At 41.4% G+C, this 15610-nt stretch overlaps 1 long non-coding RNA gene across 2 annotated transcripts in view; it reads right to left on the bottom strand.

Annotated features, from left to right (window-relative positions):
• Positions 1-15610, bottom strand: part of LOC148685022 (uncharacterized) — a 76047-nt gene that overhangs the window by 22353 nt on the left and 38084 nt on the right. For both annotated transcript variants that reach the window (XR_015950993.1, XR_015950992.1), the window contains exon 3: positions 3207-3263. This is a non-coding gene — a long non-coding RNA (uncharacterized LOC148685022). The remainder of the gene's footprint in view (positions 1-3206; positions 3264-15610) is intronic.

The raw sequence follows: 15610 nt of genomic DNA, 5'->3' as shown, positions 1-15610 counted from the left end.
TATTTTTTTTAAAAAAAATGAATGAATTAATGAATGAATATCATGGAAAAAGCAGGTCAGTACAAGTTGGCATCATATGTTCATTACATGATTGTACAATTTAACCAAGATGTTTCAGACTTTTCGATGAGTTGCTCGTTTCTATGCCGTTAGATTAAAATCAATTTATCACTAGGCGTGTCATGGAAGTTTGTTCAACTTTGGCTCAGAAATGAACTGCTAAGGCTTTAAAAAGTGCCAATGAAAGGAAAGGCAAAGAAGGATCCCTCACTGGATCCACAATGAACCTTGCCATCTCTTTCTCTTTACTTACCTTACATACATATTAATTAATACAAGCACTTAGATAGATACACTGGTGGACAAGTAGCTAATTTTTCATACACTGATTAGACTAAATCCTGTCATGGGTCCTTTCTGTGTTTTTAAGTTTACCTGAATGGCAGCATTCTTGGGCTCATTTTCAATGTAAAGGTTAATTATTTTCATTTTTTAAGAAAAACCATTGGGATGAATTTTCTGTGCACTGTGGATTATAAAAGGCACATGTCACAATGATAAAGAATTGAAATAAGCATATTTCCCATGAGTGGTACGTCCTTGCTCAGTGCTGATAGCTGATAATAAAAGGAATGGGTTACTGAGTTGACTTATTGCTGTTGTCCATGACCCTTTGTGTGGAATGAGTCTTCACTTTTAATAAAGATGTTGTCACCATTCTTTGCAAAGCAGATATTACATTCCGGTTCAAGTAAGAGCTAGACATGTTAAACACCCAATTGTTATTCTTGGCTAGTTCAATGCCACACTGAGACAAAGATGAAAAATTAAACTGCAGAATTGTAGAATATCTCTCATACCCATACAAGGGGGGAAAAACACCCTGCAATTAATTAAGGGTCTAGGCTAACCGTATCATGGAAATGTAAAGCCAGTAATAAAATGTTTCTCGCTTTATCTCTTCTTGTTGAGTCACAGCATTGCAAAGTTGCCTTGCAGTATAATACATGTACCACAGCGCTGTGAAATGTCTACAAATGTCTTGGCATAAGAAGTTGATTTAACGCAAGCCAACTGGGCTAGGTTTCAGGTTTATTCTTTGAATTAGCTGTGTTAGAATCACTAGAGAAAGAGAAAATGTGGAAAAACCGAGAAGATTTTGAAGTGGCATTTTATGGGAATAATTATTGTTATGAAAAACACGCTGGTTTGAATGTGTTCTGAATCTCGTTCTGCTTAAGCCTGGGATTGCCTTATAGAAAAGCTGGGCATCAACCTAAATTAAATAGCAACAGGTGACAATGCAGGGGTGGACCATGGTAATATGGGTGCAGGGGCAGTGCGCCTGGGGCAGTCACACTGCCCTAAATCCACCTCTGGAGACTCCCCACCGCCATCGCTGCAGCATCAATGTCCCAAACGTGTAGTGTTTATTTGTTTGTTTATTTATGTGTCCCCGGATTCATTGGACAAAAAATCTGGTAACCTTACTTTAGGCTTGACATATGCATCAAGGTGAACATTGGCCAGTAGGACCGCAGTGTGCTTGTCAGGCCCTATACCCAAAGTTTTTATAGCAAAGAGGAAGAGGTTCCCTCTATTCATTTGCTGTGGGGCAATTGGTTAATTGGCTTTGCAGACCCTCTATGTTATTATATTTTAATAATTATAACTCCCCCCCCCTACACAATTATGTACCCCCTCCAAGTTTAACCAAGGTACTTACTGGTAATCATACAGGGGGCGGAGAATTGGGAAGAGAACGTCAGGCAATGTAAACCATTGGAAGAGGAGGGCAGCAAGATTCCTCAACTATGTGTCTCTTTAGCTATAAAAAATCCTCCCAGCCTCACTCCATATGAATGGTGCACCTTTGTCTTTAAATGTAGCAAGTTGCCAGTGTGTTGTGTTTTTAGATGTGGGAGCATACACTGTATGCACAGAGTTGAACCAATTCTTCTGAAATATAATGGTGTAGTTGACACTGAAATGAGAAGGCCAAAGTGTGTATCGGTGAAAAGGTTTAACATGAGGACTTTCCATGAGGCTATATTGAAAGCAGTAAGAGCTCTCTCTGAGCTGTAACTAGTTAATTATTTACCTGTTGATTATTTTGCTATTTTGAGCTGAGAGTGAACCTTTGATCCTGTGATACCGAGTTGCAAATTCGCCCTCTTGAAAGGGTGGTGGCTGTTAGTCTCTCTGAATGCTACAGGGAAAACAATGCATATAAATGGATCCTCAAGACCTGCATAGCCTAAGGCCAACGGAGGCTGGAATAGAGGTTGAATGGTGGAGAGAAATAGTCTGGATTTTTGGAATCTCTTATTTCAAACAAGATTCCAAGCCTGTGCTGGATAGCACAAAGAAATGTATGGATCTTTGGGTTGTATTGTTGATGTTTATGTTCTGTTTTTGAAGAGTTCTGCAAGTAAAAGTTTGAATGATATTTTTATGGACCTGGACAATGATTTCTTCCAAAATGATTTAGTTCTTACACTTCCAGTCACTTCACACCGCACAATATTAACATCTGCAACATGCAGCAAGTTGTCATTGTGCTGTGTTTAGATACAACAGCCTACACTTTATGCAGAGCTGAAGCGCCGCTTCCCAGGAGATGCAATCAAGCAGCAAAGGGAGGTGGTTGTACACGTTTTGTTTCTAATAATAAACTTTGTTTAGACTTAACCTGTGGCTCAGTTGCAAGAAACAACAGTGCTGCCTAATCTAGTGCTACCACTGCTTCTGGAGAGTGTATGCCCCTGAATAACAGTGGCCAGGAATCATGACTAGGAAGAGTGTTGCTGCACTGAGGTCCTGTTTGAGGTTTTCCCATGGGGATCTAGTTGGCCACTCTGAGAATATGGATGGGTCATTGGCTTGATCCACCAGGATCTTATGATTTCCTCTGTTTCCAGGACACCTCCTCATACTCATGGGCAGAGTCACCATAGCAATCCATAGTTAAAAATAGAAGTTGGAAAATGTGTCTTCTTTTTCATGCGCTTCAAAATATGGCAACCCTACTTTAACCAATGCATACCCTTTGAACTTTGTCAAAGCTCAATATCTGATATATGATTTAGCTTGTGAGCAGGTTCTCCTTGCTGGTTTCATTTGCTTTGATATCAGTTTCTGAATTTCTGGTCTTTTATTTGGTGCAACTTAAATTATTCTCCCCCACCTTTCTCTGTTCTACTTACACAGACATGGTAGAGTTTCTTCTCTTTCCACTTTTCTACCAGTTCTCTAAAGAAGTTCTGAAAGAGACAGAAATGTTTGTGGTATCTTTTTGGAATAATGAAAAATAGTATTTCACTTTATGACATTTCAGGACTGAAAAAAGCAACCGCACCATCATTATGGCTGGTGCTAAATGAATGAGACACAAAGCATGAAACTGCATACTTCTGTTTGAAGGTTGCCTCAAACATTTGAGTCCGATTGTGGACAAACACATGAAAGATCTGTGGGGAAGAAAGCATCCTGATTTATCAGTTGCTGAACTTCCCATGCAGATTTGGTTTCTGACTGATTCAATAGAAATTGTTAACTGCAATTTGTGGCTGGTGGCGGCGGAGGGGGGAATCATCAAAACGATCCATCTGTAGAAATATGCATAATTTGGAAAGAGATGAACTTCTGTAGCTTATCCACACACTCAAAATTGGAGATAGATGATGAAACTGTTTTCTGGAGTGCTCTGGTGGGTTTTGCAAGCAAGGAAATCAAATGTCAGTTTGTGGATATGATGCCATGTGCTGGAGGAGCGTCTGTGTCAATAAGACATAGCGATGTGTGCCCAAACGAGCAACTGTTTCAAAACAGCATCAGAGCCATCGCTTGGCATCACCTACACGTTGGTGGATGAACCGTGCGGTAATTAATCAATAAGCATTTGATTGAATTAATTTCCCCAAACATGCAAGCTATTAAGCTACGATGTAAAAGCATTTAGAACATAATTTGGTAATAATGAATGGAAAATGTGCTATTTTTTTTTAATAATCAGATAGGGGAAATATTTCAAAACATTTTGCTGCAAAATCAATAGGGGCAAACCATATAGCTGCTGTACTGGAGGAGTGCTTATTATTTATTTGTTTGTTTATTTATTTATTCATTACGGGGACAAGGTGTTACAATGAGGAAAAGACGGTGCAAAGTTACTAATCTGCTAGTTGGAGAGAGAAAACCTAAATTTAAATTGAGCCCCCAAAGCTGCTAGAATAAAAGGATTATTCAGAAGGGCCACTCCCCCGCCCCCAGTAACAACCATCTCAGACTCTACAACCAGTAGGGGAGGCCTTGTTGGTGACGCCACCTCTACTGTCACCTGTTTGATGTTGATTCATGACTGGACCACCTCAGTGGTGGTTCTCCATTTGTGGGGACAGACACACACACACACACACACCAGGAGAGATGTGTCTGTCTTTTCACAGAAATTTAAAGATATTTCTGTTTAGTCAGCATTTGATGGTTGAGGGTTTCTGGCCATGGTCACTAAAGTAATAACTGTGAGGATATTTAGATGTTTTATATGGTTTATGTTGGATTTTTTTTTAATGCTTTGCATATATTTTTTACCTCAAATTTCAGTGTTTTAACATCTTGATGTTTGCTGCCCTGGGCTCCTTTGGGAGAAATAAATAATAGAGTGATCTGATTCTATATCCAAGCTGACAGCAATATGGCATGAGTTAAGATAGTGCAGTTCATTCTGGAAAGTGCAAAACGGGCCTGCCACCACAGACCCAATTTACTTCCCTAGATTTGCATCCTACACTCTACTCAGAGACTTCAAGGTTTTCAGCTACACTGTGATTCTTTAGAAAAGGGAAGATGACTTAGAGCTATTGTATAAATGCCAAGTTAGCCACCTATTCTAGAAGTCAAGTCATGGGCACCAGTTGTTGGCCAAATAAGATACCGCCTACATTGGATAATTCTCAAGACCAGTGGTGAGATATGTATGGTCATACCAGTAATGATATGTAAAAATATCTGACCTTCTAAGGCGCCATCTCTCCAGTGTGAGCCAACGGCCATGACTATTTTAATAGATGGACCATTTTTTTAAAAAAAAAACATTTTGAGAGAAAAAGCATGGCATTAGATTCCCTTCTGTTAAAGTCATATGTGGAGATCAGTGCAGCATCTTTATGTCTTGTGCTTTTGATGCAACACAATATTTTTCAGCGTGCCTTTGTGTGATTGAGTCAAGGGAATAGATTTCTAATGGCATAATAGCCAATCTTACAAAAGTTGTTCCAATTATCCTTCCCCCCCACCCTGTATATTATAAAATAGAATATGAGGATAAAGCGTAAGTCATGCCAGACTTCTGCATGATAACAGAAAATGCTAGCATCAATATAAATTCTGCACATAATTTGCACAATGGAGCATCTGTCATTCTGAATGTTTAGATAAATGGATGGTTAAAAGATTTGTCACACATACTACTTTTGCTTTGTATGTGTAACATATTCCTATTCAACATAAATTGCTGCATGGCATTGATGTCAGCAATAAATGTGCAAAAAAAAATGTAGAGAGCACAGAAATTAGAACATCCAGCAATAAACAATATGAAAGAACTTTGTTATTTATCTCCAACATTAGGACCATTAAAAATTGAAGAGTGCTGTGATTTAATTTGTCTTTTCTCTAGAATATTGATCCTCATTTTCCACTAAGTAGACCTTTTGGTCTGCAGAGCTACACGGAAAATTAATCTGCATAATGTTTTTCATATATATAAGCTTGCTTGCTGAAGAGTGAATCTCTGTATGGTAACATTATGGCCTTTTCTATGTCTATATACCTCAGTATGGTAAGGTATGATGTAAATTATAATTGGAACAAGGTGGCACAAACGTGCAGACCAGTATGGCTTTGCAAGATAAATTAATGTCAGCAATGATTCAAGAAAACATTTAAAATTGTACCTCATCTACACGTACCAATGCAAATTGCAGTATTATTAAGTTCAGAGTACAAATATGCTACAAAAGAAAATGAAAGTATAACTTTCAGCTCAGAACTTTCTATGCCATTTTACAGTCATTCTGGTCATTGATCATTTCTTGATTTTTGTCAGGCAAAAAGGGGCAAAATGGAAGCAGTCAGGAAGAACAATCGCAGCAAAGAGAATGTTAAAGTCTGCATATCCCTTTTCCCCATTTCACTTTTAATTTGTATAGCACCTTTCTATATTACTATACACTGGGCTGTTTATAGCATGGGTAGGCAAACTAAGGACCAGGGGCCGGATCCGGCCCAATCGCCTTCCTCATCCGGCCCGTGGACAGTCCAGGAATCAGCATGTTTTTTACATGAGTAGAATATGTGGTTATTTAAAATGCATCTCTGGGTTATTTGTGGGGCATAGGAATTTGTCCCCCCCCCCAAAAAAAAATACAGTCCGGCCCCCCACAAGGTCTGAAGGACAGTGGACCAGCCCCCTGCTGAAAAAGTTTGCTGACTCCTGGTTTACAGCAACAAAATACACAAGAAAGAACACACACCTTATAATCTGATCCAATTTAGAAAGTCATAATAAACCATTATAATGCATTGGCACAGACAGATACATGCATATTAATTTAGCATGAATATCATCTTTAGCTTAAGTATTTGGTTTTGCATTGCTTGAAGCACTCCTCACTAAAGACATCTGGTTATTAAAAGAAAGAAAACATATCTTCTTTCCAAAAACACTGGTGTTCTGCCCAAGAATTTGCAGCCTTATTGTGACCACACATAGAGGCAAGACACAAAAGGTTCGGTGAACTGGGATCTATCTGTCTATCTGTCTATCTATCTATCATCTATCTATCTATCTAAACCCAAACTGATCTGTAAAGTGTGGGATCTGACTAATAACCAAGCAGTGGGCCAGGAGTTGGCCTTCCTCTACCCCATCCCTTAAGCACCATCCAATCATGTGAGTAGAGAGGCCTGTCTGCCACTCCCCCTCCTGGGTCCCCACAACTCCATACAGATGTGGTGCTCTCTAACCATGCCAGTAAGCCCTGAAGGCAGGTCTTGGGTCTATACCTTCAAAGATGCTTATGGGTGTTCACCAAAACTTTATTATATCCTAAGTCCCCACACCTCCCTGTCACTGTGGCCAATTAACCAATTTAAGAGCAACCCCTGCTAAATCTACTCACCAGTGGAGGATTTTGGGGTCTCAAATTTCAGGGGCACCTTGTGTGATGCCAAGATTTGGAGTCCCCACCTCTTGCCTTGCATTCTACATCGTACTTGTGGGGCCCCCAAAGCTCTGTGCCCAGTGCGACAGGACACACTCCTCTAAATCCGGCTCACAACTATGCCAATACAGAGCAGGCACGCGGGGGGAGGATCTAGTAAAGCCAATAAGCTGACAAGCAAAAACTTCCTGCTTGTCCCCACTCCAAGAAAAAGCAGTCATTGCCTGTAATAGCAGCAGCATTGGTAGCCCAACAAATATTTTTATTTCTCCCCAGTTTGTTCTGCTTCTAAAATGAATAATAGAATATCATTGGCATGTGATGGTATTGATGCTAGTAATAACTGAAGTTGGTCTCCCCCTACACACACACACACACACACACACACACACACACACACACACACACCAGAGAAGTGGTATCTTCCACTTGAATCTTCTGCGTAATTTTCAGTAGCCATAGCAATAAGGCCAAAAGAAAGGTGGCAATCCTGTTTAGTTCCCTGATGTAATTAAATTGGTTTCAAAATGTCCCACTTCCTGCACATTCTAGCTACTAATCTGGTGTATAACTGCACACACTCAAGCTCCTGAGGGCTAAATTTAATTTAAGTGAAGCTCCTATAGAATCTAATACCGAGAAGGAAGGAAATCGCACTTCTTGCTGACGCTTTTACTTGGGAAATCTGCTACCATTATTACTTTTAAAGATGGTCTGTATTTAAAATCAAATCCTACACAATCAGATCATGTCTTGTATACACATGCAATCATTTTATTGTCTTATTTATTATTTATTTTTTGTGTATCTTGTCAAGCCTTTGAGGTTTTCACAAAATAAATCCATATGACCACAAACTATTTTTCAAAAACTAGTTGCTCCCCCTCCCGCTCAAATTTCTGCAAAACGTTCATCCATAATTAAGCCCAGATATGTTCCATTTCTGATTCTCTACATTTAGATGATTTTACATTTTTTCCCATAAATACTGGTATATATAGAATACTATTAAAATGAGCCTTACAATTGTAATAAGTAGACTGTTTAGAATGAATGCCCAGGTTCACCGTCTGTTTGATATTCCTCATGTACTTTGAGTGCCCATCGGGTTATCTGGAAATATAATCTGCAGTATACATTTAATCATGCTCTCAAGGAAAACTGAATTAGATAGGGTCACTTCTTCCCGGTCTTCTTCCAAATAATCTTATGTCATTTCCCCTGAAGAACTGTTTTAAATCTTCTTAATGTTCACAGCATCCCGGAGACGGTGTATTTTAAGCCGCACTTTTTCTCACGAAAGGGTTTGAAATTCATCTCTGAAATACATACATTTTCATCCTTTCATTCCTTAGACTCTCACTCAGGTTTTGATGATATTCTCTCTTTTAATACCCTTATTTCTTCAGAGAATCTCATTTGTTTATACCGTATTTTTCATTACCTTTGCAAGCAGCTGACTTCAAATCATTAAACTCATTTCGGCATGATTCAGTACTGAGCATTAACATTTTGTGGGATTGTCCTACCGATATACCTTCCTGGATTCACTGAGGCTGAAACAGCTCAAATGTTCATCAAAGAAATTTAAAGAGCCAGCATACTCTTCCGATGGAGTTGCAAATTCAGTTGTTGGCTCAGAATTATTTTCCAAATGGAAGACAAAGGACTTGTTGACACTGCAACTTATTGAAGCTAACGTAGAAAGAGTGCGGATTTGTCTTTCAGATTCTGGAACTTGGCTGGGGAAACTGTTGTTAGAGGAAATCCTCAAAATAATGTCAGCAGCTAGATACCGCTGTCTTAAAACCATAGACCTAAAGCAGTTTATTGCAGTGAAAATATGAAGAGTTTCGATTCATGGGTTTGATATTTGGTGGTTACCAGAAATAAAGCTGGAAGTCGACGGTACACAATGGTGAAGCACCAACGTACAAGTTGAGTTAGTGGGCTGCTGATATTGGAGTGATTCCTTCCTAGTTAGTCTGACCATAGTCTCTTCTTGACAGAAACACCTATCGAGGGTCCTGTGAATGTTGGGACTCTGCCTATGCACTGTTCATTTTTCCTGGTTTAGACTCTTGGCTTGGTTGCTGGTTCCAACTCCATGGGTGTGATTCCTGGCTTGAACTCTTGGTTCCTGGCTACCCACTCCATAGCTCAGCTCATGGTGAAGGCGTTGATAGGGAAACTACACTTGATTATGCCTTCAGATTGCAGGAGTTACCAAGCATATTGAGCCAGTGGGCACATCTGGCATTTTGAGAAAGTGTCATGGGCACCAGTCATAACATGGCTGCCACTGGGGTGTGTGAGAGAACAAAATGACTGTCACGTCTAAAAGAGCAGAGAAAGAGAGAGGGCCACAAAATGGCACAGACATTCCCCTCTCATCAGCTACCACCCACCATCAATGGAAACAAAAGGCCTCTACATCAACCACAGGCGCACTCACAGAGAGAAGCCTTTGTACCAGCCAGCATGCTGTAGTGGTTAAGAGCGGTGGACTTGTAATCTGGTGAAACGGGTTCACTTCCCCACTCCCCCACATGCAGCTGCTGGGTGACCTTGGGCTAATCACACTTTTCTGAAGTCTCTCAGCCTCACTCACCTCATAGAGTGTTTGTTGTGGGGGAGGAAGGGAAGGGAGATTCTTAGCCACTTTGAGACTCCTTAAGGGGAGTGAAAGGCGGGATATCAAGTCCAAACTACTCCTCCTCCTCCTCCTCTCTTCCATTCAGAATGGAAGGGAGGGTGGGTGTCCAGTCCTGGCATCCACTGAAATGTGGACACACTTAAGGAGGTGTGATCGGCGATCAGAGAAACCAAACCAGTGCCAGGTAAAAACCAAGCAAGTAGAACAAACAACCTCTCACACATCATGAAGTTTTGAGGGGATATTTACTGTGATCTTTTGTGGACCTCATGCGGTGGGTATTGATAGGTGCACTGGGACCTGAGGGAGCCATATTGGTGGCCCCTGCTATAGAAAGTAACTGCAGCATTCTAGAAGCTAGAGTACCTGCTTCACCATCTACAGACAGTACACAAATTGTCTAAACCTCTTCAGGTATTCAGTAGCTTGTTCTTCTATTCTTGCTAGCAGTTGTTATGGTTCTGGGGTGGTACGAAAATATTTCTGTAATCATAATATATGAAACTCTTTCCTGTGGCAATATTGTGTAAGCAAAATATAATTCTTAAAATAGACTTGACTCCTGTACAGGGGAGGCAGGGGGAATCCCAGAACTCCATTAACTTTTTAATGAGTCAATGAATTTGGGCAGGAGAATTAATTTATTTCATCTGCAAAAAGAAACATAGAAAATATGTGCATTTTAATGGCCATGACTTGCAAGCAATATGTTAGACTTCAAAGAGGCCAACGAGCTGATACCACCATCTTTCTAGCTAACATTGTGCAAGGCTTGTCCTACGATAATATTTGAAATAATTATACCTAGTTGACTCCATGTAAGCAAGTGCAATTCTGTTAACTTGAAAAGAATTAATCAGGTGTGAATTCAGTTTGTTAAATTAAATTAAAATCCAATATATACTAATGTTATGGGACCAAAAGCTACCCTATGAAGGAGGGGGCTGCCAAAATGTCTGCCAACATTAACTCTGAAAAGCTACAAACTTATGTGAAGTTCCTTAGGACAGCTTGCAGCTTGGCTATGCTGTCATTTCTCAATAATGAAATGCAAAATGAAGAACATAAGTCGTTTCAGGTTTTTTGATTTTTTGTTTAAATTCAAAGCACTTAGAGGGAAATGCAGAATTTATTAAACCTGAAATGACTTTAGAACCTTTCTCCCAGATCCTTAGAGCTTGGAAAAATTCCCTGACACAAATTGTTAAGGTGCTGTGCCCAAGACAGCTTCAGTTTTCTCCTCTTTATCCCTTACCTAAGCTATATGTTGACTGAAGCAGGATACAAAAATGCCAGCCCATCTTCCCACAATTCTATTCAGCTTAGTGGAACAGTGTTCCAATGCTTGTGTGGATTGACTATGATTTGGCAGACTGACACCATCTATCACTGCTGTATACTAGGAGGGGTAGGATGAGATGGGGGTAGTTCATACCTGCCAAGTTGCTGTCAGAGAAATAAGGGACCGAGCCGGAAATAGCAGACCGGAAGTAGCGCTGCCGCCATTTTGGAACTGGGCGGAGCATGCTCAGAAGTGACTTTTGATGCTGCTTTGCCCAGTTCCAAAATGGCCGCCGCGCCAGAAGTCGCACTGCAGCCATTTTGGAACTGGGCAGAGCAGCATCAAAAGTCGCTTCTGAGCATGCTCCGCCCAGTTCCAAAATGGCCGTCGCGCCAGAATAAACTGGGGAAAAACAAAAAAATCCGTTTTTTCAGCTAGGAACAGCTGGAAAAACGGGGATTTGCCAGGGAAAACAGGAGACTTAGCAGCTATGGGTAGTGTGAATGCATCGGTGGAGCCAATCCAGCACAGCTAATGCATCTGCACAGCCCCGACCCCACCACCATGCCAAACACACACCCCTTCAGGTATATGGCTATGACACTGCTGCCCAGAGTCTATTGTTGCAGCTCCTCGCCATCAGGGGAGCCAATTCTGGGTTTATCTGTGTGGCCCTCACATCACATCTTGTTAGAAATTGGCATGTTTCTTGCAGCTCCTTTCACAAAATTGCTGCTACACATGGGGAAAGAGGTCGGGGCCATGATAATGTATCCTCAGGACACCATGCTTCCATAAGGTGACTTTCTTACTTAGCATGTCAGTCCCTGTTGTGTGTAAATCGTGGTGGGTGTGGGTGGGAGCAACATGCCTGGGGCTAAGAATGAAGGAGATTCAGTTTACATTTTAAAAGTGAATTTACCTACGTAATTCTAAAACATGAGAACTGAAACATGGCCATCCTTCAAAATTTGCAGTTCTCTGAATTTTGCAGTGCAGTTTTCCACCCAAAATCAAAGAAAGCTTGTGGGGGGTGGAACATGCATAAAAATGCAGATATTAGAAGAAATAACATATGAAGGGAAATTGCTTTGCAAGAACTGGGTGGTTGTTGTTTTATGATGAATGCGTTCAGATCAAAAGACATTTTATCACTGCTTTTGGTTGAAATTCCAATTCTAAACTGCTGGGCAACACCATCATTTTTGCTGATACTGTACAGAATAGAGACACATGCTGCTGCTCGAGTTATATTTATGGAAGATAATAAATGGGGTGGTTTGCTTGGATTTTTGCATTTCAAAATGTTGGGGGGTTTTCCTGAATCTTTTTGAAATGATTGTGAGTGCATTTGTATCGCCAATCTCTATGCCACTCAGATGTAGGTTAAGAACCTACCCCCTTTAAGAAGCAAGGGAGGAATTCAGCATAGTGACAAGCAGATAACTTGTTTTTGCTTACCTGATGGAACAATCTGCCCTCTCCTTGCCCTGTGAGCTGTTCCAGGAGTTTTTCTGACACACACAATCCAGAGTCATCTGAGGGAGAGAAAAGGCCCCGATCTGCTAGCAGAGGTCCTTGCACAAGCTTCCAGTGGCAGGACTCATTAGGTGAATCTCGCCCCAATTCTGCACCATTTTCAATGCAAACCTCATGAAAATTGTGGTTCCAGCTCCTGTCTGGGCAGACTGAAAATTGTGTTCCAAATTTTCTAATCCTATCTGTAGCCTGCCAAATTGGAGAATGCCATTTTTGCCAAATATTCTGCAGGAGTAAGGTGGGATTTCTGAACCGCTGGGTGCGGGGATGCAGCCCCCCTCCCCGCAAAGAAATCCACAAAATATTCTCAGGAAATGATCTTCTGAAAGATGTTTGCTCAGTTAATATTTGATGAAACTATAATACTAATTCACAGTGGGGTTTTTTTTTCCCTATAAAAAGAGATACCATGAAGTTGTTAAAGTAATTGCCACACTTTTTAACAACAACAAAAAAGAGATGCCGGTATGGTGTACTCTTGAGTACCCCCTGAGGGAAAAAAATGCTTCTCATTCATATTGATGATAATAATAATAATAATAATAATAATAATAATAATAAATTTTAATTTATACCCCGCCCTTCCCAGTCAAAAACCGGGCTCAGGGCGGCTCACACCAACAGAATTACAATAAAACATAAAAAAAATTAATTAAAATACAGTATTAAAATTTAAAATGCAACCTCATTTCAAGTAGTCCGTAAGTCCAAGCCATGAGAAAGGAAAACATAGGGGTCAGGCTGAGTCTAACCCAAAGGCCAGGCGGAACAGCTCTGTCTTGCAGGCCCTGCGGAAAGATGACAAATCCTGCAGGGCCCTGGTCTCCTGGGAAAGAGCGTTCCACTAAATTGGGGCCAGTACTGAAAAGGCCCTGGCTCTAGTAGAGGCCAATCTAGCCATCTTATGGCTCGGGATCTCCAGAATATTGTTCTTTGTGGACCTTAAGGTCCTCCGCAGGGCATACCAGGAGAGGCGGTCCCGTAGGTACGAGGGTCCCAAGCCGCATAGGGCTTTAAAGGTCAAAACCAGCACCTGATGATGGATGGAAGGAAGGAAGGAAGGAAGGAAGGGACTATGAGAGGAAGGCTAGAATGAATAGAGGTCAAGCCCACTGCTTCCCTCAACAATGTTAAAATAATATTAAACGATATTAATGCTAGAGTCATAGTTGTGACTGAAATTCCACATTCTACTTGTGTGTGGTGAAATACAAATTCAGAGGTGGGGAGGATTTTTAGTCAAATATCCTGTGTGGGTCCGTTCTTATAGATGACTTACCAACAATATCTGCTCATCCTTCCTCAGGGATGTGACGTTTGCGGCTTGGCACCTACTCCGCCATGTCAGCTCCCCCCTCCTTGGTGGGGTGTCCCATTAAAGGCATCCATGGGGAGGTGCTTCTGTCCATACACCCAATCAGGATCTGAGGGCCATAGCACTCCCCAGTGCAGCAAGTCTGTGGGAATCACACCTGACCCCATATACCCCTCCAACAGGTGAGCTGGAGGAGTTGGTAGCTACCCAGTGTCAAGCCAAAATTCACTTAAATCTGTAATCAATAAAGTTGTGGCCTAATTTTAACCTTGTTTTGCCCATACGACCCGATGGCGGTGCGTTCATGGCGGCTGGGCACACAATGACATTTTGTAAACTTTATACTTAGCTCATTCATCTCATCCTTCCTTCATAGCTGTCATCTTCCAGATACTGTGGAGTAACTGCTATCATTCCCTCACTACTGACAATGTGAATCGGTGCCCATTGACACCTGGCTACATCTCTGACTTAAAGCACTACCTAGTTTGTTTGATTGTTTATCACATTTATATCCCACATTTCCTTCCAGGAACTCAAGGTGGCACACATGGTTCTCCCTCTCTCCATTTTATCCTCTCAATAATCCCATGGGGTAGGTTAGGCTGAGAGGCAGTGATGGGCCCAAGGTTGAGTGGGGATTTGAATCCTGGTCTCCCAGGTCCTAGTTTGACACTCTAAACATTACACCACACTGGCTCTCACACTGATTTCCTAAGACCGAAGTACAAACTTTGGAGAGAAATTTTTGACACACACATTACATTTTCAGAAGTGGTAAGACTAAAACCTTTTTCGTTTCTAGAAGATGTGCATAATACACATTTCAACAGACACTACCTTAGAGGAGGTATTCCCTCCAGATAAATGGATGAATGCCTCATACAGTGGTGCTTGCTAGCTGCAGTTTTAGAAGTACTTGGAATAAAAATAATTAATGACCTTCAGTCTTCTGCCTAATTAATGAATGACACCCCTAATTGAGCTGGAGTAGATAAATTAATCGAGGACAGTGGGTGGCACTGTGGGTTAAACCACAGAGCCTAGGGCTTGCCGATCAGAAGGTCGGTGGTTCCAATCCCCATGATGGTGTGAGCTCCCGTTGCTCAGTCCCAGCTCCTGCCAACCTAGCAGTTCGAAAGCATGAAGTGCAAGTAGATAAATAGGTACCACTCCAGCGGGAAGGTAAACAGCATTTCCGTGCACTGCTCTGGTTTGCCAGAAGCGGCTTAGTCATGGTGGCCACATGACCCGGAAGCTGTACGTCGGCTCCCTCGGGCAGTAAAGCGAGATGAGCACTGTAACCCCAGAGTCGTCTGTGACTGGACCTAACGGTCAGGGGTCCCTTTACCTTTACCTAGATAAATCAATCAATCAAATAAACTAGAGATGGGGAGCCTGAAGTCCTCCAGTTGTTGTGTTGTGGAACTTCCTTCAGCCCCAGCCACCATGGCCAAGGTGCGAGTTGTAGTCCTACAGCATGTCTGTAGATTCCCTATCCCTGAATTGAACATAGCATTCTTATTCCTGAATGAGACCAACCAAAGGGGAAGTGGAAGAAGAGAGAAGCTATATAAATGATTAAAACCCAA

Source organism: Zootoca vivipara, chromosome 7, assembly GCF_965207765.1.
Source record: "Zootoca vivipara chromosome 7, rZooViv2.hap1.1, whole genome shotgun sequence".
Classification (NCBI taxonomy): domain Eukaryota; kingdom Metazoa; phylum Chordata; class Lepidosauria; order Squamata; family Lacertidae; genus Zootoca; species Zootoca vivipara.
The sequence above is the reverse complement of the archived record's forward strand: the minus strand, read 5'-3'. Positions and strand labels throughout refer to the sequence as shown.